Raw genomic sequence first — 22,868 nt, 5'->3', positions numbered from 1 at the left:
AGAAGCAGAGCGATGGTGAAATGGAGAATCACTTCTACGATCCCCCCAAAAATTTCGGGCTTCATTTTATCGAACGAACGAATTTCCGTCGTGTCTTGTACAATATAAGTTTACCGCTTTGTTTTACACAGGCCGACGAGTATTACGCTGTTGCGTGTAAATTAAGGGAGTTCTCTGAAATTGGTTTGTTTCGGGGACAAGAATGTTTCGCTTTATTTTATTTTCCAAATGGATTTTAAGCAGCACCTACAGGACGGTGTTAAAATAGATTTCGACTCACTGCTTCCGTCCGACCTCTTTGCCCCGCTACGCCTCTGACGAGAATGCAACAGTTGAAATCGGTTTTCAATCCGATGAAAAAAAAAAGAAACTAAAAAAAAAACGTACAAAACAAATCAGCTCAACGCTGCTGAAATAATCCAGTGCCCACAGTCGCTTGAAATACTTTATCGGGAAAAACGAAATTTTTCGAACTTAACAAAATAGAATTGTAACGATTGATATACGAGCGACGTAATTCGTGACACACAATTACCGAAGTATATCGATGAATTGATAAGTCCTAATTTTTTGAAAACAGGAAAGCCGTTCACGTAATATTGTGCAGTGAATTTTTTTTTTTGGCACTTTGCCACCCCGTTTCGATGCCCGTAAGCTTCCACGGTCTCTGCTGGTAATCGTTCCCTTTTATTTCAACGTCAGTCCAACAAAGCCAGCGGGGCTGCCTTTTGGAGAAGGGCCGAGTCCGTGAGTCGGGATCGTGGAATTAAGAAACGCAAGGGCCGTCCTGCGGATCGCGTGCCGTGTCCCTTTAAATTACGTTGTTTTTTAATCAAGTCATTATGACGCCCAAAGTAAGGCCCCCATCTTCTCGTGCGACCGCGTTGTCGGCCACTTAGGAGCAGCGGAGAATCGTTAGCCACCCGGACGTCAACCTCGATGCGCCCTCGCCGCGCGCCTCCGTCTTCATTAGGAGACATCTGGGTGTTTTCGTCCGAAACAATGGTTTCTTGGCTGGTAAACTTCAGCAAATTCGCGATAAGACTCTCGTACTTGTACCTTGTCGTCGCGGCTACTCGCCTAGACTTATCCAGGTATATATATATATATATATGTGTGTGTGTGTGTGTGTGTGTGTGTATCCATCGGTTGCCGCGGCATTTCGACGATCCTAAATATCAGAACAAAGGTTAGCTCGACAGGGATCACCCTCGGTTTTACGCTTTCCCTCGGGGGTGCTCCGGGAGTAGAACAGAAAAAGAGGAGAACCAGGACTTTGGGTGAAGAAAATTTTTCAACCTAGCTTTCCTAAAGGAGAAAAATTCTCCCCAGTAGGTGCTGCTGGTCAGATTCGGAGCTTTTGGTCTCGCCGTGACACTTTTTTGTTCTTTGGATGACGTGGGACTAACGGCACATTTGTCAGGATATCCGAGTACGCCAGAGTAGATGTTATAGCTTTTTTTTTTTTTTTATTTTTTTTTATGTAATCGTAATGGTTAGAGAGAAGCTTTTGTCGCCTTAAATGAATGGATCATCGCTTGAAACGAATTTGACGTTTAACTGAAAAATGATAAACAGACGCTACGAAGGAAACGAGCGTTTTAGAAATGAGTGGAAATGGTTTTGGATTTGGATTTTTGTTCTAACTTGGGAAGTGTAATCTTATTACGTTTGCATTTCAGTCTTGGATACGTGATACTCCGATTACAAAATTTGTTTTCTGATTCTGAAGGAATTTCTGAAACAAGAATCTCACATGATTAAGGAAATAATTTTATTTCGTAATTTTTACCATTTGTCACTTCCTGACTTCAAACAAACACCACCAGTGAATGTGGCTGTTTGGGAAAAAGTCCAGCCCAAATTTCTAGATCGGAATTCGTGTAGATTACGTATACATGGGGAAGTTGAGTGTTTTTCAAGGCAATTTTTAAAAGTGAGTTAATAGTTTCGGTTCAACGAATGACAGTATTACAGACATCGTCGATGCTGATCGGGCAAAAATAATCGTGGAGTATGTTAAGCGCAGATCGAAAGCCAAATAATTCTTCTCGGGAATCGGTTATTTCAGGTCGCGAGGAGACGTTCAGCGCTATGACTCGTGGATTTCCATCGGTTTTCGGCATGTTATCACAGCGAGCGTTTCCAGGCCGCTTCGGAGGACGTGTGGGAAACGACGGAGTGCGCGACACGGTAGCAACACAGCTGGCGCGCCCTCTCTCGTGGGCCAAAATCACCCGTCGCCGAGGGTATGAGGGTGGAGAACGAGGGTGAGAGTGCCGGCGGAAAGCGGGGGGTGGGGGGTGGGGGTTGGCTGCTGACGGCGGTCCGACCGATACGAGAACCGCGGGTAGCTGGAAATGAAAGGCCAACCCGATAGGCGATATAACTCATTTCTGAAGCGTATACCCCCGACCAACCGACCAACGGAGCGAGTACGCGCGATCACTTTCAAAGAAACCGCGTGTCGTATCGCGGCAAGGGGGTGAGACGGGTTGCCCGACAAAAATAAGCCGTGGTTACGAGCGAGGGGTTAGATTTCACGTAGAAAGTAAGAAACGAGTAACGCGTGGAATCGTGATTAAGAGAGAAAACTGCGTCGTCTCTACTCGAGAGGCGAGCGTTGGGGATGATCGGAAGCGAAGAGGACTTGTTTAAAAGTAAGAAAGTAAGTAAATAAAACGAAGCGGTTTTCTTTCACTCGAATCTCTGCTCTACGACTGCCTGGAGTATACTGCGGGAGATCGAGTCCCGGAGAAGCTTTGGGGAGCGGGGAGAGACACCGTTAGGCTTTTTACCATTCGTTTGGTCCGCGATGCGCCCTTGGGACCGGTAAGGGTGCGTGGTCTCCGCTCGTCCTGTGACGGGGGAAGTGAAACTCGCCCAGGCTTTGTTAGTTTTTCAGGCTTTTAACGAAAATTGGGCTCGACCCGTAGCGCTATAAACTCCGGACTTTCTCTGTCATAAAAATATAAAGGCCAAGGCGAGGCAGAGAAAGACTGAGGCGCGGACTCCTCGACGCGGATCGGGAACCCTGAGTCTTGACCCACGATCCGGTTTCTCGGGGTACCGATACTTGATATTCAAAACTCATCGTCGCCACGTGGGAGATGAAAACCTTTCGTAATTAACTCCATCAAAACCTGAATAAGTCAGGATACGTAATATCCGTGGACATGAGCTTGATTGAAAAAAGATTTTAGGAAGGTATATATCAAATTAAATTATCTTCAACACTGTATTTTATTTACCCAATTTGAATATCAAGACACCGTGTGAAGTGTAAAGATTCTCGCAATGATCAAGTCAGATAAGCTAAAACGAGTTGACCCACCTTTTTTTATTCTTTGAGACAAGAGTAGATAAAAATAAATACGTTCTGATTCCTGTTCGAAAGTTTGAAACTCGTGATAAAATTGTGGCTTGTAAAATAGAGTAAAAAATTGCTGCCGAATTTCAACCTGGAAATAATTTAGGCTAAGAGATCCGTTCGCTGTGCGAAAGAAAGTTTTAAAAATATTTTAAGTAGTAAAAAAGAGAGTGAAAGGTCAACGTTTCGAAAACTAATGGAATAGGGTTTCAATTTTGACGATTAAAATACTGTCAATTTGGTTGACAATCCAGGAGTCTAAACATAGTAATTTAAAAAATTGATCTATTGGAATATTATGAAAACGATACTTTCGAAAATCGATCGCCCGCGTCAAGCTCCTTGTTCGAGCTTATCTGGTGAAGGAAATAGCGAGACGGTCTGGCGCAGAGCCGATTTAATTTTAGGGTCATCGGGTAATGGACAGCCCTGGTATACTGCCGGGGAAAAACTATTCGGCCCTAGGAGCGTAGCGGTGTAACCTCCCCGTTGGGCGGACGTAACAGAAGGAGGGTTGCAAGCGAAGCTTGTGCTCGAAGCGTAACTGGCAAAAGGTCGGCCTCGGAAGGAGGGGTCGGCCGAACGAAGGGATATTGAGACGTCATCCCCCCGACGCGTCCACCACCCACCCTTACCGAGCTTCCGTCCGCCCCTCTACCCCTGCCCCGAGCCTTGCTGACGGACGGAAGCAAGAGGATCGACGCAATCCCGATAGTTTCGAAAAATTTTTCCCGGGGGTCTGGATGACTCAGAGATCGAGCTTTGGTGCGGAGATTAAAGCGAAGTGTTTTTCTTTTCTTTTTTGACTGCACAAATTTTTATCCTTGCATTGAATCTGTTTATTCAAGTGACGTACCTTGTTTTTTTTTTTTTTCTTTTCCTCTCATTCCGCAGGCACGAGGATAGAACCGTTCGAGGGCGGACGGAGGCTGTACCTACTTTCCGACAGCGAGGCTCTAAATTCCGTGGGCCTCGGGATTAGCTCTTCCAATCAGACGAAACATTGGAAGGGCGGGCTTAATTAAAATCTCCGCGAGATCGAGCTGCTAAGACTTTGTAGCCAGCTAGCTAGCTACCTACAGCTATAGATATACAAAGAGGAGGCTGCCGGATGGGGGGAATGGAGAATGGCGAAGAGCGGGTCGATCGAACGTGGCGTTTTGTCTGAAACGATAACGGACATTCCTCCCCGATGATTACCTTCCTCGAAACAAGGTGGGTGCACGTAAGGATGAAAAAAACATTTTCTGCTTTGTTTTTCGTTTCATTTTTCCTCTTTTCTTTTTTAAACTCGCGATATTTGCACCGCGCAGCTGACGCCTCACACGAATTATGGAAATATGTTTCGGCCCGTCTGATCGTAACTTTCTATAATCACGAGGGATAGGAGTAATACGTATAATTATAAGATAATCAATACCCATAAATCACAGGGTAGAAAAAAAGGAAGAGGCTAAAAACGGTATTTAAGAAAAAGATCGCGTCGATTATTGTAACTTTGAAATTCGCTATACACTCGCTCCGGTCTGGTAGAAAACCAGTTAATTAAACACGAACGTAAAGTCACGCGAGTGCGAATTTTCGAAATTCGAGAAGTAGCGCAGCTGCAGCGTTTCTCCTTTATCGCAGTTTGATTCTCCAAGAAATTCGCGATTAGCATGCTTTTTTGACACTATTTTGAAAATTCACGTTAGTTGAACGTCCATTAGACAACAACTGCGGGTATATTGCGAAGAAATTTGCGGACATACGTAACGGCAAAACGAAAGCGTTCGAAATACTTCCGGTAACAATCTGTTTGGGATTTGATAGAATTTATCGTTAGCGAGTACTAAAATAAAAGCGCTGAGGGTGCGGAGTTCCATTCCGTCGGCTGGAGGAGCGAGTTGCACTCGGGTTGCCGGCTGGGCGATGCTCGAGGACGAGGGGAATATACACAGATATACGTATGTAAACGGGGTAAATGAATTTGCATACCCGCTTGTTATTCAAATGCCGTTTCACTCTCTCGTGATTCTCAATGAAGGAAATTACCTGCTCACCGCGACTTATCTCGAGTGAGCATCCCTGCCGGATATAACAAACGGAGAACAAGCCGCGTCGTCTCCTTCTACGCATAGGCGGGGTTTAAATTATACCTGAACGTAGACGGACTATTGAATGCGTGCCCACGCGAGGTGGGCGATAAACGGTGGAATTAGCACCTAAATGCGGGGCCGAAAACACGGCGGCAACGAGGTTAATAACGCGAGTCATTATCGCCTACGTATAGCTTGAACTTCAGACCGATATCAACAGGTTTGAAAAACCTGGAAATCGAAAATTTGCTGGTTTCGGCCAGCGCGTAAAGTGGGCGGGAGTAATTATTCACTCCGCAATTAAAGGCTGAACGGTTATTGAAATCGTGGCTAAATCTTTACACGGATGGTAAAAGCTCGCGGCGAGCTCCGATCCGAATGCAGTAAAAGTCGGCTGATTATTTACCAATAAGTGTGAGTCATTTCTGACCGGTTTACGTACGTACGCTTATTGAGTGTACGCCGGGCGATAAATTTGCCCGTAGGGTAACTCTCCGAACCTGTATTTACTCTATTATGCAGGGCCGTTTTTATAAGCCGTTTACGTTAACGGCAAGTAATCGTTTAGATGCCGCGGCGAGATACCGGGGCGATAAATCGTCCAGAGGCCCCGCGGTACGCGCCGCGACGCCGTTCGGCGTCGATGGTAACGTTGTGACGGCTCGCCGTGGTGAACCTGAGGGGTAGGTCAGTGCCGCTTGGGCTCCGCGACAACGCGCCAAAAGGTGGCAGCACGAAAACACGTCGACTGCCATCTGGCGTCGTTCCTGCAAACCGAACCTCCGTGTCCCGGTTCAGCTCCTCTCAGACAGAGGGCCTTCCACCCGGCCTGAAACGCGCCTGCGTCACTCTTTCAACCGTCGATTTAACCCGCGAGCATTTTCAAGGGATGAAATCCCGCCGCCCGTGAAGCACGCGCTCCGCTCACCCCCTCGAGCTTTGCTACTCGAACTTGGTCAATTTATTCCTACGATGGAATTATTCAATATGGTTCGAACTTGAGTTTGACTGCTAGATTTTCTACCGCCGGGGGTGCAAGCTTCAGTCAATTTCAGAACAATTGAATTCCGTTTCACATCGATGCTTTCAACCCTCGAAAATTGCCGATTTGAGATCGGAAGTTTTTTTGAGAATCCCTGTTCGTGATACGAGTTCAAACCTTGTGCATGAATTATTTCAAGTGATTTCTGAGCCGTTGTTTCAGGGTTGATCAAAAGGAAGCGTGTTACGAATTCGGTTAATTGAAAGCTCGTGTTTTCGTTCGGGGATTTTGAAGACTCTTTTCCTTCGCGGAACGGATCGATGTGTTACTACGAAGTCTACTATCAGCCTTGAATACGTATATCTAAAGAAGGTTGGGAGCATCGGAGTCACCTACGTGTCCGAAATGCTTAAATACATAAATAGAGAGAAATATGCATTCGAAATACGATGAGACGCGAGGTGGCGATATTATGCGAGTCGCGACCGCGGTCCACCCATACGTGCATAAATGGTCCGGTTCCGCGTGTCCGACACCGCGTGCGGTCGTGTCGCCTTATTCGTCAGCGACGCGGCGGTGGTTGCAGGTAGTTCGCGTCTCTGCGCGTGACTCTGCTTATCAATCAGGGTTACGGAACGGATCGACCTACTGCGGCCGTTCCGCGGCCGACAATCGGTGCCGTGGGTGGTCCTCTCGTCTCCGATGGTACAGCGATCAGGTGTCGTGGTCTATTATTAACCGGGACCAGAGCACGCTGAGCACGTCTCCGCAATCGTCAGGGTTCTCCAGCTCCCGCGGAACCGTCTCTCTCTCTTCCCTCCTCCTCGTTCCCCTGACGATCACGCACCGATTTGTGTGCCACTGGTGTACGCGTAAAATTGCACACCTCGATGGAATATCGATTAGAGACTCTTAGCGTCACCCCCTCTCGATGTCCCGTGATCCCTTGACAAATACCGACACCTACAAACCCCCAAGTACCTACTACCTGAAAACACTCGTGTCGGTTGACCCGGTATCACGTTCGGCAACTCTTGATTTCTTATATACTTGTATATAACAAGCTTGGCGCACGTCACGATCAATTTCGCGAGGATATCTTTAATAGGTTTTCATCACTATCCAACTCGGCAGATACGTGAGTTACGATATCGAATAATCGGCGTTGGTATGCACAGTCGTACGAAAAATAATTAACATCGGACGCGAATCGCGAGTCAAACGCAAGGCGTAACGCGTGGCGCTCTATGTGTGTGCGTATAGCTACAAATTGTAGGAGGTGGATGAATACAAGTCAATATCCCCAGGCTGAAGAGAATGAAAATTATGCGAGGGAACGTGCAGACGGTTTTATTTCTTCTTACTCTTCCGACAATCTTATCATCATCATTGTGTTGTTTTCTATACTCCGCCTCTCGTCGCGGCGCTGTATAAAATACTGAGTAATTACGCATGCCGTACAAATAATACCTACACGATACTGAGAAATAATTATTAGTTGTATGCAGCGTGTTGTCTGCCAATTTAATGCGCAGAACTTTTTGATGCGTTAATTTTTTTCCTCCGTATCTTCCGACGATTTACATCGTTTACTGCAAAGATTATTGGGATAATTATAAAAATAAGATTTAAAAACGGGTATACCCGAATTTACCGTTACGTCGATGCGAAGCATTTGAATTTTGAAACGTGGAACGAAGATTTACAATCGATATATAGACACGTTCAGAGTAGAGTTCAAATAACCGTTTGTCCAATATCGTGCAAACGATCGCGCAAACTAACGAGCTGGAGATTGAAATCAAACGACGTGCATTATAGATTTTACAAGGAATATACCGTTTATTTTTGACTAAAAAATTTTTTGTATCTTTTCAGAACGAGGCCCGATCGTATTTCCATGTTTTTCGAGAAATCGCGGACGCCGCGTGCAAGAGCGACGCTTTAACCGCCGGTTCACCTTTGGGAAAGAAGGTTAAACTCGAGGCGAGCACCTTAAAACGGAAAGATGAATGATAGCGAGCGAAGGGGCATCACACAGCATCACTGGACAGGTAGTAATACAGCTTGCAGAGGCTGTAACTCATCCGGCGGTGCGCCGCGCGGCTAGCCCGCTGCACATAGCGTAGGGGATACGCGAGGGAAGGAAGACGAGGAACGAATAAAAAAGAAAAGGAAGAAGAGGACGAAAGGAATCAGAATGCACGGAGAAGCAAACGAGAGGGGGGGAAAAAAAATGCAGAGGCCGCAGCTGAGCGCAGGGAGGAAAAAAATTGACAAAAAATGGAAGGAACCGAATCAACCCGCCGATTCGCGAAGATATCGAGGGAAGCAATTAGCCCACATACGTATTACTACGCGGTTAGTATGAGCGCGTATTGCACGCGTGTGGAGCGGACTTTCGAGGCCTGGAAGTTCGGCCGGTTCTGCCGGGCCGAACTTGGGCAAAGATCGTAATCTCGGGACCGACGAGTTGGTTCGATTCCACCTGTTCCCCCCTGGGCTCGGTTGAGAAATTACATAAATAAAACCGCCTAATGACATTTCTCATCGTTTCGTCACTCGCGGGCAACAGACTAGTGACCGTAAAACACGCCTTTCCCCCAAGCTGTGAGAACCGAGCGCGTTACACCTTTCAAAACTCATCGGTCCGGCTGGTTATCTACGAATAATTGTTTCCTATTAATTAATTTTGGATTCTCAACATAGTGCAGACCGCGTATAGGAGAGGAACTCGCCGGTTTTACACAGCACCGTCTCATTTCCACGTGGGCGAGCACAACGGTACTTTTAACCGTATTTTTAACGTATTATAACGAGGTGCAGCATGTGAAAAATTGCATCCGAAATCATCTGAAAGGTGTCTGTCTGTGTTTCTATTTCGTCAGACTTTAGAGAGCTGAAATTCAATTTTCTTCACGAATAATTTACCATAAGATTTTCGTTCTTTATTCTGTCTTTCGTTTTTTTTACTTCGTAACAAGGATAAACTTGCTTCTGAAACTGGGACTTTGGCAGAGAATAATCAGCGTCTCATATTTTTAAACTTGAAAATTATAAATTATTACCACGTATACCAAATAGATATTATATATTCGCATATTTTATTCGCACAGGAAGACAATGGAGGCTGAGAATCGGACACGAGGATCCTCGTCCTGCGTCGAGGGCGTCCATAGTGAAGAGAGAGGCCGCCTCGTCATCACTCAACTGTCAGACGGCCAACCAATCCTGCCTGGAAGGTGCCAGAAATCGTAACTGGCGAGTCAACCAACCAGAAACGCTGGGAAAACGACGAGGGTGGATCGCAGATCTGATCCGATCCACCCTCAATTTTTGCTATTAAATTCATTGAAAAAGTTATTTTTCTCTCTCTCTCTCTCGCTACACGACAAGTACTACAATTGTCCAAGACGTTTTAGACGCAATGTAATTAAGTTTAGAATCTAGCAAAGAGACTGTCAGACCTCCGGATCACGGATTCTGCTGAAACTTCTAGGTATGGGGTTTCCGATGTGTAATTTTATTACCATTTGCCATTGGGCCTTCTTTCACTCAATTCACTATGGCTCAGATTGTTGAAAGAAAGACTGTTGAGTCCCACGAGATGAAACTGCGAATCACAAGCTCCATATTTTAGGCTATGGAATCCATGATCGAGAGGTCTGATAATCTCCTTACAAGTTCAGCGTAATAATTCAAAGGGCTTTTAGGGTATTCAAAACGATAATATCGCGGTTTATGGTACGTACTTGTTGATACGGCATATTAACCGTCTGCATACAGAAATTATACTAATCAAACGGCGTGTGTTTCTTCTATTGGTTGCAACGACGTGCACTTGAGCACGCGTCATTCTAGAATTATGCGTAGCAATTAGCGCGATTGTCCGTATATTCCACAATCACGACTACGTGTTTTATACCTAGAGCAATATCTTGAGAAGCATCGGAGCAGGGACACGGTAATGAGCACAAGAGCTATGCGGGATATGGGCCTAAGTTTCCATGGGGTATAAGGCACGTTGAGCGAAGCGCGTGTGGAGCGGATGTGGAACCATGTCATCGGGCTCTGGGAAAAGGAGCTGCTGGCCGACATCACGTGGTATACATAATTAATATATCCTTAACGATTTAGCCATGTAAATTTACCTCACAAGTCGCTCTTCTTCCTCCGCTTGTTGTTGTCTTATTCGGTTTAACTTGATAAAACGCAAAAACGAATCCAAGTGCTGCGCATCGCCTTACACACACTCATAACGAGAGAGAGAAAGAGAGAGAGGTTACCGTTGGTGTAATTCAGCAGTAGATGTTCTCAGCCGAGTTTCTACCTCGCTTCGAGGACCACTTGTGCCTCCTACCTGCCCTACCTACTCCTCAATGACGCGATCAGTCCTACAACTGTCACACAACCACGACGTGGCTTATTCCATCAATTTACGACGCTTTCGTGCTTGGAACGCATCATCAGCCGCTGCCAGATTCAATGGTTGAATGCAAACCAAGGTCTTAACGTTGAAACGGGAACGTCGAGAAGAATCAAAGCTCTGGACTGGCAAGAAGATCGCAAGCCATGCGAAAAGTTGTCCTTCAAATCTGTTCAACATTTTCTAATTTATTAAACGACCTTGCAATCCCCCCTTCTAATCCACTCCGCTCATCGGTGAACCATCGAGAGGCACAAAGGTGTAACGGTACCGTCGAAACGATAGACGCCGAAACAGGTAGGAGAAACGAATTTGGTGGCGGAGGAGAGGGACTGAAGGAGGATCGGGAGAGAAAGAGCGGCGGGGAAGAAAGGGGCGAGAAAAAAAAAAGAAATAATAAGTAGGTCCAATACAAACTCGCAGGCACGAATCAGTCCCTGAGGGCTCGAGGAGGGAACTACACGACCCCGGTGGCTATTATTGTTTGTTGGTCAATTCCCGTTCATTTTGCCGAGTGTTCTTCGGTTTTCTGATCCAGGTATATGTATCCGCACATCTGTATGTGGACGCAGTTCCCGAGCTATGTATGTACCCGTAATTACTCCGAGAACAGAGAATGCTTTTAAGGGGGCCGAAACTGCCCTTGCACCAAACCACCGCGAAGCTTTGGCCTCGACCAAGACCCACCGAGGGTGGCGAACCCTCAGACGGTAGGAAGACGCCTGGGCGTTATTGTTTCGCCATTGATTAGCCCTTGGTCGTGGAAGTTCCCCTTGCATCACGTGACGAGGATGGTGCAACGGTGTCTCACGTGTCACGGGTAGTTTACGTCTTCAAACGTTTCATGCGTAGAGAAATTTTTTTAGCAAATTGGAAGTTACTTAATTAAAAGCTTAACGCGTAGGAAGGACGTGGGTAATTAAAAGAGTGATTTAGTATTCGAGACATAATAGCTGTTTTGTAGGAAATTAATTGCCGTATCTTAAAATTAGATATTCCATGTGCCTGTTTTTAAAATTTAAATGTGTAGTAGTATTTATGCAGATGTCGAGGGAAAACATATTATAGTTTATGGAAATTGAGGCGCATGCATGACGTTATACATGCCAATGCCGAAATGGTAACGCTTATTTAGTCACGAATCGAAAAAAACGTTCGTTAACGTCAGAAAATGAACACATCGATCTTTCGAGGAAAGTCGTTCACCCGTGGGCGGTTAAACTATATTCAAAAGCGAGCGAGCGAAAGAGGCGAGAAATCAAAGCTGAACCGTAAAAAATTGAAGAACCCCTGAAGATAAAAGTTTCAATACACGGGTGTAATCAGTGATACCGAATGTGAACATCACGCCGCCGCCACCCATTCACACATCGGTGCTATTTATATTTGCATCACGTTTGATAAGAGAGTGTGTAAACGCGGGGCAATCAATGTTTATGGATTTCTCCCGCACACAAGCATTTCGCTCCACGCGAAATCGCGTATACCTGTAGCAATTACGAATCGCGTGATTTGTGGCAGTAACTCCTCGCGACGGCGGCGTCGTGACGCTCCCAGGTTATACCTGCAGGTGGCCGACACGAAGCTACCGTGTACTCCGACCCTGTTTTTGGAAACAAAATATTATTTCAGCGTATTACGTACGCCTGTCGCGGTATCAAGGTGCAACGGAAACCTGGGCTGCCTAGACCAGATTTGCCTGCACAGCACGCTCTGCTTCGTAAATCCCTCGCTTGTATCCGACACTTTGGTACCAGCGACGAGAATACAACCCAAGCGACTAGCAAGGCCGAACAACGCGTAGCAGTCCTAAAGCCGGACTTTTTTCAGACGCCGATGCTCAAGGAAATTGACTTCGTTGTAACAAAAGTCAAGACCAAAAAACGGCGGATACTTCGCACGTGGTAACGCGGTCGAGCCGAGGAATTGCACTCAAATTTTGAACCTTGACATTTTTTCACAACACACGTACTATTTACAACCTTCTCCGCTGAAGGAAAAAAAGGAAAATATGATTTGTGGTACCGTGGTGCAATAATTTTGGGACAAACGGCCGGGTATATAGCGTTTTACAGTCGAAAATTTCTCGGTACCCAAGACAGTCTCTTTCGCAGGTCAGGTCACGTGTCGGACATTCGGTTTAGACGAACCGGACCTTTGGCCTTGTTAAAGAGACAGAGTTAGATTATACCTCTGAGAAAAATGCTTTTGAGCAGGTACGTAGCATGAGTTTAGTGTCCGCCATGAGACGAGTTTTCAGAGATGAAACAGTGATAAGCTAAAAGAATAAAGTGAAGCTAAAAAAGAACGAATCCCGCGGAGAAAATAACCACGTCTCAACGACGTCCTACTCAACTCTTGATCTCTGGTATTGCGCAACGCGTCAATAAAACTTGGATTTAATTAAATTTTCACAACGGTATATAAGTAGGTAAGTATGTAACGAGGTAGGCCTGAATCTCAACAAGGTTTACGATCAGTTTCTAGTTTTAAGCCCGCAGTTAAGAAGCGAGTATTTTCTTTCACTTCTTTACCGAAAGGAACGAGGATTTGTCTGCTTTTGAAAAATTTAAGGGCGGCTCTTCGGCTCGGTATCAGTGGTGGTCCGCCCTTCTGTCGGGAGTTCCTGTTTATTCAAATGAGCTTTCGACACTCCTAGAATGATGTAGCGTGCCGCTAACCGCTGTCACCCACAAAGCCTGCCGTGGAATTGGTCCGAAATCGTGGCTGAATTGGCTCGACGAAGGTGTCGTGCAGAGCCCACATTAGCCGACCGGTTTCGGTATGAGCTGGATATACGTATATTAAAATTCGAGCAAGTTCACACGCGACTCGTCGCGGAGGTTGGCAACTGCAGGTAGGTGACCGTGCATGCATTCGCAGTATGTACTTAAGTAACCATGCATCGCATACATGTATGCCACGTGTAAATCCTCGCTTTGTACACCGCGGTCCGGATGAAACTTTACCCGCACTCAGGTTGTCGTTATACCGTAATATTATTCAATCTTAAAGGTCGTGTCGTTCAGACCGGGTTAATTAATTACAGAATTTGCATTGCACGGGCGTCTGACGAGATCGGTCGGATCCATGTGCGAAGAGCACGGAAAAAAAAATCAGTAGAAATCGGCAAACCAGTCTTAGAGACGAAAATTCTTGTCGATGAATCGAAAATTTACCGATACAACAGCAACTAATCGTATCCACGAGTGATGAGTGTGCATGAGTTTTAAAATAAATTACATCGATTTGTATAATATATACATTTCGCGAAGTTTTATTCGACGTGCGAATATTAGGCCTGACGCAATCACCGCACGGAAATCAGTTAGCAAATTTATTTTTATAAAAAAAATGTCTACAACCGAGAATATGTTTTGTCGCGAATTGACGCGATCGCGTAACGCATAATTCGGTTGATTAGACATTCAAACGATATCCTATAAGTCGATAAACGATCTTGCATCCTCGATGTAGTTGACAGGTTAGCGACTTTATGCGCGAATTAAAAAAAAAAAACAAAAAATTGATAGAAACAATGAGCAGACGATGGGATGAATGGATCATAAAGTGTATAATGTAAAAGACCAGGGACTAGAAAATAGGAATTGGCAAAAATGCAGCAGAAAAAAAAAAAAGAAAATAAAAAAAAAACGCAAAACAAAAACCGCTACACTCGACAAATACGCGCGAGCCTGGTAATTACGAGAGTCCATTTGAGGGGGGAGACAATAATTATAATGGTTATTGGGGTAGGGAGGCAGGAAGGCGGCCGCTCGGGGGTTAAATTACAGGTTTGCTGCGTGCGGCCAACGTATAGAGGCATAGGTTCGATAGATGGGTATCTGTGTGCCGCACACTGCCTCACTCCCGTACTTTTGTACACCACCAAGAACCACGCGGTGTGTACCCGGTATCTTGCTCACGTACCGTCGACCAAAGAACGACGACGCAACGGAGAATTCTGCAGTTGGGAGCCGGGCACCGGACGGAATTATACCCGGAGTGTAATCCACACTCCGGCGTACGACACTGAGCAAACAAATGTTACACACCAGATAATTTGACGTTTCGAAACAACGATTACTGCCTCTGGTCTACGTGTGCCTCATACTTGCTATCGCTGTGCGACTTACGCGATACGTTGTAGAGGAGTCTCATCACACCCTAAAATCATTGAGAAAGGGATTCGTGCTGCTGACTTACTGTTCCATCAATTACCTGTCAGTGGACTCGGAACTTAGATTCTTTCATTTGTAACCACATTCGAAATATCGATGAAAGTCAAAATTTGGAGCTCAATATCTTCGACGATCAATCGAGATTTGAAATGAGATTGGTGCAGAAATATTCTAAAGTGACACAAGTTTGACACAAGCTAACAGTTTCGTTTCTCTGAAACTTGATCCGATATTTTGGTGGTAAACTTTCACGATCACGATGCGAAGAAGAGTGTTCTTTACCGAGTACGAAGGAACATCAGCCGCGCTATGAACGTGGCAACGTGGTATAATACCATGCCTACTTCGCGGGGCTTCGATGAACGATTTATCACTCTTATTAATAGCACGGCAACCGGCTCTTATACCGATCGCATCCAGCTACAAGAGGCTACACCTAGAGAATCCTGCCTTGAACAACTGGATCATGCCCTGTCCTGCCGAAGCGAGAAATCCTTTCCAGCATTCCGTTCCTTGAGAAATATCCTCGTCCAAGGTGTGTACTACACACCCCCGTAGTGACGGTCACGACATCCGGAACACAAGGTGCAGCGGCTGGAACGCCCGGTAGAGAGAAGCAAATATAGCATGCGTATCGCGGATAAATAGCACACAACCAAGGACCTCGCGTTACAGCCGTGGAATATTGCGTGTAAGGATTGTTCGTGATGTTGGCTTGGTGTTCGGCTGGACACCTAATTATACGATTGTCGTTTGTTCGAGAGTCTGAGATATCAGGACGAACCGGACAGTCGGCGTTGGACTCTTTCCTCGACTTGGCCTGACTCGGCTCGGTTTGCTTTGCCTTGTTTCGCTTTCCTTCGCCTCTGCTTTGCTCGGCCCGAGTTTGCGGAGGCAAAGATTGTCGCGCGATTAGCGCTCGGCCAGTGATGTCACGCTGGAAGACGCATGGTGTCCGCGTTTATATGGGCTAACGCCGCAAGTGCGTAATCGCCGATCGCATCTGCCTGCACTTTGCGTCAACTCCGGCACCTTGCCCGCACTCGCCTTACTCCGGCAATCCTTTTCAGATCTACCTCTCTAAGTAATAGTCGGCGGATTATCGTACGCGTCTCTCTCTCCCAGGTAATACCCACACGCCAGATTCTCTGAGCATCCTCGTTACTCACCGACCGATAAAAAGATTCAGTCTCAAAATGAGCCGACGAATTTTGACGAACAAAAATAATACGGCACATCGGCTGCCGTGCATAAATCGCTGGAGATCGATAATTGATTCCGATCCCTCAAAGAGCCTAACCATCCATACTCGTTGATATTCAATTGACTTCGTCTCGCTGAAGACCATTTGTCTCTGCGTATGTAAGAGGCTTGCAAGATCCGGTTCTCTGACCGGCCGTTTATTCTCCGAGCTAACTTGACTACCGATGTATCGAGCCTCGAAACGACGGCATCGACATTGCAAGATCATTATATCATTTTCCGGCGCTACTTTTTCACGGTGTGAAATCTAATCAGCAAATCACAGGGATCGGATCAACCGGGCGGCATTTTTAGTCACGGTGAAAGTTAATTTATTGCGCCAGGGCGTGTTTGGGCGGGCTGCTCGATATCCGCGCGTGGAATCGCGAACCTCGGTTTGAAGCTAGCGTCGAAAAGTGCTGCCCGGAGAGCCGCAGCTACGTGGGAAAACGCTCGGCGAAAGAACCCGTGGCGGAACTGCTAAGCCGTCGAATCGACGGGCCTTAAGACCTTCCGAGGACGAGGACGTTCCGCAGCGACGTCCCGAACGTAGGTTTGTTCGCAATCGACGGGACGTTTGTATGGCAAGTCGTTGGCAGTTCTATCGTCGGCTTCGTGCTACCAGAGACCGTTTGGTACCATGGTTTCAATATCCGTTCGAACGCAGATGTCCCGCGCCATCCGATACCTTCCTCTTTTTATTTTTCTTTTTAATTTCATCCATTCATTTTTTACCTCTTCTCAAATACGCTCCGCGTGTACGCGGCCCGTACATAAAGTTTGCCTGACCGGTGCGCATTTGCCCTTTTCCACCATTCGCTCCCTCCACCCGCCATTCGTAGCCAGGAATTTGTACAGCTTAACCCTGCCAGGCCCTCCGGGACTCTTGCGGTCGTTCTCAAGAAGCGTCCGAGACCATGGGGCCGAGACTTACCACCGCGGTGGTGGAAGAGTCTGTATATTTTTATGAACTCTCCTGTCAGAAGAGAATTTCGTACCCGAACCCTTCCCTGACGGCAGTTTATCCATATTTTAACCAACAATAATTCTCCGAGACTCGAACTCTTCGAAAGATTTTTTACTTTATGATCTGAAATTTTGAGTATATACAAAGAAATAGGATGAGCTTTTTTCTGAACGCCAACTTGCCGCGCAATGTCTTTACTGACCTTTGCATCGGATACGCGAGGCTGGAAGGAGGGTTTGAGTTTTGAGAAAAACGAGAATACGAGCATGCGGCAGCGAAGTTGTGGTTGGAGAGCAAACGGCTGTGAATGATTCACCGCGTCTCATTACTCAGGCAGCTTTTTACTTTAATCACATTAATGAAGCATTTAATCTCACCGCGTGTCTTACAAGCCGACGGTGTGTGGCCCGGCCGGGTTCGCCGTTGACGAAGGAGGGGCCAGAAGAAAGGGGGAGAGGAGGATAGCGGGGAACGGAAAGAACGGGGCACGATCCGTAGACACCACAGCCACAAACTACGGCCTGTACGAACCGGCCCCGACAGCCGGCCAGCTTATTATATTCTTATTTCTCACAGGGCCCGGGCCCCGTCGCACCCCGCTGTTCCTCGTTCCACCGTTCCGCCGTTCCACCGTTCCCCGCAAGGTGCCCTGGTCCCTCCCGCAGGGCCCGCTAATAACCGCGGGCTTCTTTAAACTCGTTTGCACCTGTACACCCGCGGTCATATCTAATTATTTATGTATTTATTACGATTCCTTTTCTCTTACGATCCGCCAGTTCCCAAACTTCACTTTCGGGAATCGCTTGAGCACCACCGACCGACCACCCCTGCGTCCGTCGTGGCTCACACATGCAACACGCATCGCCGCGGTGGACGAGTCGAGTTCTCGATTTCTTGGAATTCAACAATTTTCGCTCAACGCATGAATATCCATGATGGAACTTCGTTACCTTACAGCACTGCCGCAGGGCGAGTCGACTCATGTCGGCATGGTAAATGGAATCCGCGAGTACCGGGTGCCGAGCCGCCCCTCGAGTGTCGCAACGTCACTTACCTGGAACAATAAATAACCCGCTATTATACAACACAACTCGCACATGTACCGGAGAGTCGGAATATGTGCTACTAATTAATCAACACCTTCTGTAAGCGAGGGCGCAAGGTCGCTGCCTTGAACGAACCCCGCGATGAGGTGCGAAATCGGTTAGATAATTAGTCGATTATTTATTAATACCGAATTTTGTTACATTCCATCGTTTTTTCACCATCGCACACGACGTGAAACAAAAAGGTCCGTACACGCGTTGTTTGTCACGTAAGATTTGATAAAAATACATTCAGGCACCGAATGGAATTACAGATGTTTTGGCAACTCGAAACTACACGTATTGGAACATCGGACAATGTACGCGTGCATCTTGCGGTGAAAATAGAAAAGTATTTCAACATTCATATTTTCAGCAAGTTTGCGAGGAGTTGCTCGTTCTCTCGCGACGCTTTAACGCGGAAACAGAACTCGTTTCGACACACCAGATTTACATCCGTGATATGCCCGGCCAGTTTATTCTAAGATTATATAAAATCCTACTGTGAGAACCCACCTGTACTCATTCATATTTATTCACTGGCAAGATGCCACTGTTATTATTATCAAGATTATTGTGACTTTTATTTTGCTAAAGAAGGTAGGCCGATTTGAATCTCTTCACGTCTCACTTTCCCCACGGTCTCGACTACTAAAAGTCTCGTCTCACTAGAGGTTCTTTCTTTTTACCTTAGAGTACAACGTGCCTGGCAATTATTTAAACGCGTGTTTTCAGGACAAGAGACCGCGACGTTACGGAATCGGTACTAGGCTTGTAAGGATAAACGTCTTCGCAAAGAACGTTCATTAACCCGTGATTCATGGATATGAATCGTTTCGCACAATGGGCGGATTTGCAGACGACCATCGGGATCTATTTCGCGTGTTGGAATCCGCCCCGGCGTCGGGTCTGTCAAATTTCACTGTATCACCGCGGCGAGCTTTTGTCTTGGGTTTTTTTTTTTTTTTTTTTTTTATTACCGACCAGGACGATTTAGCGAGCCTGAGTATTCCGTCTGCATTTCAATTCCGAAACGAGCCATTACGCGATAAAAAAGAAACAACGATCTCCCCGGCGAGAGTGAATTCTGCGCGAGATAAAACACTGGCAAACTAACCGAGTGGTTCGAGGTTCCGGTCGGCGGGGTTCTTAGGTAAATCACGGTCTGGCACGAGTTCCTCCAAATTCCGAGCGCTTCATTACCGCCTGCATCCAACCCGGGTCCAGATCATCCGGTAATCCTATTGGCCGAACTCGAAGCCAACACTCGCGCACTTATTGGCTGCACTTGGCACGTGGCACCGCACAAGCACACGCGGGTAAAGGGAGAGCCGATCATCGGTGTCGCGGCAGCCACGTTGTGAGTGCCCCCTACCCCCGGAAAAAGTGATCGGATCAACCCTCACCCCCTGCACCAAGTCGCGAAAAACTCTCCTCCGTCTCCGGATCGCGACGTAAACGCAACGCGCGATGTCCGACGAGCGCGACGTCAGACCATTTCAGTTTCACCGTTATCAATTTGTTCCCCCAAAGAAACAAGAGGGTTGGTTGGTTCGTCGGTTATATATGGATCGGCAAAACCGCGAACAGGTGTACCTATGGACACACTGGGAACATAAACCTCCTCGGTCGCGAGCGCTCGCATAAATATAACAAGAAGGAAGGTAGGCCCCTCGTGATGGTCGGCATTGCCCGCCGAGCCGTCACGACGCGAGCGATGGGGGGAGGCGGACGATGAAGGGGGATGGTGGGGGAGGGGCAGGGGGGCACACCGACGCCGCTGCGCCTCTGCTGTACGGTACCTGTGCCGGGCGCACACTTAGAGGATCGAGGGTGTGTGGGTGGTCATGTACGGCGCAACACGACGGCGTGAAACACTGGGAAACGGCGGAATGATCGATGGGATTCTGCGCTGTGGCAGGCGTGGGTGCCCTCCGCTCCCCGTTCTTCCCGGGCCGCGAAGCTCGCCCCACGACGCCGGGCGTCCCCCCCCCCCCCCCCCACCATCGCGGAAAAGCGGCGTAACTTCCCCACCGACGCCGGGTGCTCGCGGCCCTTTGACGGTCGGCAAAAGCTCGCTCGCTCGCTAGTCGGCGCAACTTAGTCGGGCGGGAAAGGGTGGGGGATGGAGGGGAAGGGACACGCACGTGGTCAGGACGGGGTTACGGCTCCGTTCCCTAGATGGCGTCGCGACGGTGGCGTCGCCAGCACTGTCTATCGGAAAAAAGCTCAAGCTCTCAGACCCGGCGGCAATGCAGCTTGGCGTTTTGAACGGGACGAACAATTTTCACGACCATACGATTCCCCGAGCGGTGATCAGTGATGAAATAGGCTTAAGCTTGAACGCAGAATTTTATTATCAATCGTTGCGCAAAAACGGGCATGATTATACTTTACGTAATCCCTGCTGTGGGGAAGGGGCGGAGGACACTTTTCATACCCCGCAGGATCAATTAAAAATTACGCAGCCAGTTTGCGTAGAGTTCTACGATCTGCCTTATAATCCGCGGCTCTCTTACCCGTATACGTTATACATATACGTAGAGCTACGTGTTCGATCGCGGTATAATATGTATTTATTCATCCGCATGCGAAACGCCGACTCTCTGACACTGCTACCCTCCTTGTACGGCTGTGTTTATACCCGACTCTTTTCGTACCCGGCGGCACTCTCCGGTTGCCGCAGTGAGGTGTAATTAACGCGTTGCGAGGCCGCTCACGCACCGTTTTCCACGCACACCGTCGTCCCGAATGTTCACCGACTGAACTCCCAGCGTCACTCACACCGATCCGGCCGCGGCGCACGCGCTCATAAACCACGGACACCGCGGGCATGCCAGAGTTTCCACCCGCACACAAGACGACCACCCATGAATGTGCCCGTGACCACCCGCGGCCTTCCCGTGGCTTTTGTCCCGCGAGTTGAAATTTTTTCTCGGCCAATCGCGAGGCCCGAGTCACGCCAAAACTGGAGCTGTAATCAGGTTGCGTTCACGCTCCTCGTGCAGGTGTCGAGGTATTCCAGAAGCGGCCGGGCTTCGGCCACGTGGCTTTCAGGAATTCCTTTTGATCGGTGCGTGAGAGCGCTGGGTTAAACGTGTTTATGTAAGTTGTGGCGCAGCCCAGGCAGCGCAGGGCAGGGCAGGGCAGAGATACGCTCAGATTATTAATCGTCAATTTACGAGGGAAGAGAAATTCTGGTACGTTTCACAGAATGCAAATGCCAACGCCGCGTCCAGTAGGCACAAACGAACGAGACGCCCGACGTCCGGATTTCAACCGGAGTGGGTCCGAGCGCTGCCCCAACCGAATTCCTAGCTATATCACGCCTCGAGCTCCCTCTAAGTACGTATTTTGTGAGCATGGAACGTTCCTGCCGAACGCGGCCCGAAACAAAATGATTACTTTCTAACGTTTCCCGTTCATCCGTCAACGTTGGTCGTCATGGCGCGTTCACCGTTGTCCAATACCGGCACGATTTTTCCTCCCGCATCTCAAGTGGGTAGGACAGAAAACCGCTCGTCAGATTTCAAAGCATCCGGACGTTGAACCGTCGTAAGTCTGTCGGTTTCCTACGCAATTGTAGTGCAAATATTTCGCGACGGAGTGGCGGCGCCGGAATACAGACTAAATCCGAATACGTACAGAGCGGTGATTTTCGAACCAAACTAGTTTTAATTAAAAAGAAACGCTGTGCAATCTTCCTATTAGCTGGCACCTCTTCTGAACCACGAGCGCATCGAGCCGAGTCGAATTAAACAGATCGTGAAACACGGTATCTACGCGAATGACGTGTTATTACCCTCTTTGGAACATTAAGTATACGTGTTGCAGAGGTGTACAAGAATATCGTTCGTAACCTACTAATCTGCGTTTAAAGGAAGAAAAAAAGGTCACGCAGTCTGTGTGTCAAAACGTAAAGACATATGCTGACCTAATGTTGGAGTGTATTAATAAAATAAATTGATTGACGATCACGAATTGGCGAGCATGGTGTTGTTGATAGTGGCGCAATAATCGAGACGAAATTTGTTGAAAGGTGGATAAAGAGGGAAGTCATTTCTCTGCTCGCTCGTATTAAGGCCAATTGTTTTCTAATTACAGCAGCGTTTTACCGTCATCGTAACACCCGAGGATGCGAGGGTGAGGGTGAGGGTGGTGGCCCTGCGGGTGCCGCAACGCGTTGTATTTTATGGCTGGAAAGTAGTGCAAAGCACGGCGTGCTGGCAATTGATCAATATAGCGCCACGGCCACCGCCACCGCTGGCAACCCCTTCCTTCCCTCCCTCCCCCCCGTCCAACGTCGTCTCTTCTCTTTTCTCTCCAGCCCAAGCTTTCTCCCCCGTTTCGTTCACCCCCCCCCCCCCCCCCCCTCCCCCTTTCCCCGCCTCGGGCACCCGTGGTGCGTTCCCTACCGCCGCGGGGAAAACGAACGAACGAACGAACGAACCCCCATAACAAGTTTCTTACTCATCTTTTTCGTTCAATAACTCTCCATCCAAGATGGCCACCACGGGTCGTCCCTCATTGGCCATGG

The 22,868-nt window shown here is 47.6% G+C and overlaps 1 protein-coding gene across 1 annotated transcript in view; it reads right to left on the bottom strand.

The window, feature by feature from the left end:
• Window positions 1-19,936, bottom strand: part of Antp (homeobox protein H90) — a 64,778-nt gene extending 44,842 nt beyond the window's left edge. The window contains exons 1-2 of the mRNA XM_046624342.2: window positions 19,449-19,936; window positions 18,197-18,300 (exon numbers count right to left, since the gene is read on the bottom strand). The gene's annotated coding sequence lies outside the window, so the exon portion shown is untranslated. The remainder of the gene's footprint in view (window positions 1-18,196; window positions 18,301-19,448) is intronic.
• Window positions 19,937-22,868: the final 2,932 nt, after the last annotated feature.

The sequence above is a fragment of the Neodiprion pinetum genome, chromosome 1, assembly GCF_021155775.2.
Source record: "Neodiprion pinetum isolate iyNeoPine1 chromosome 1, iyNeoPine1.2, whole genome shotgun sequence".
NCBI classification, from domain to species: Eukaryota; Metazoa; Arthropoda; class Insecta; order Hymenoptera; family Diprionidae; genus Neodiprion; species Neodiprion pinetum.
The sequence above is the reverse complement of the archived record's forward strand: the minus strand, read 5'-3'. Positions and strand labels throughout refer to the sequence as shown.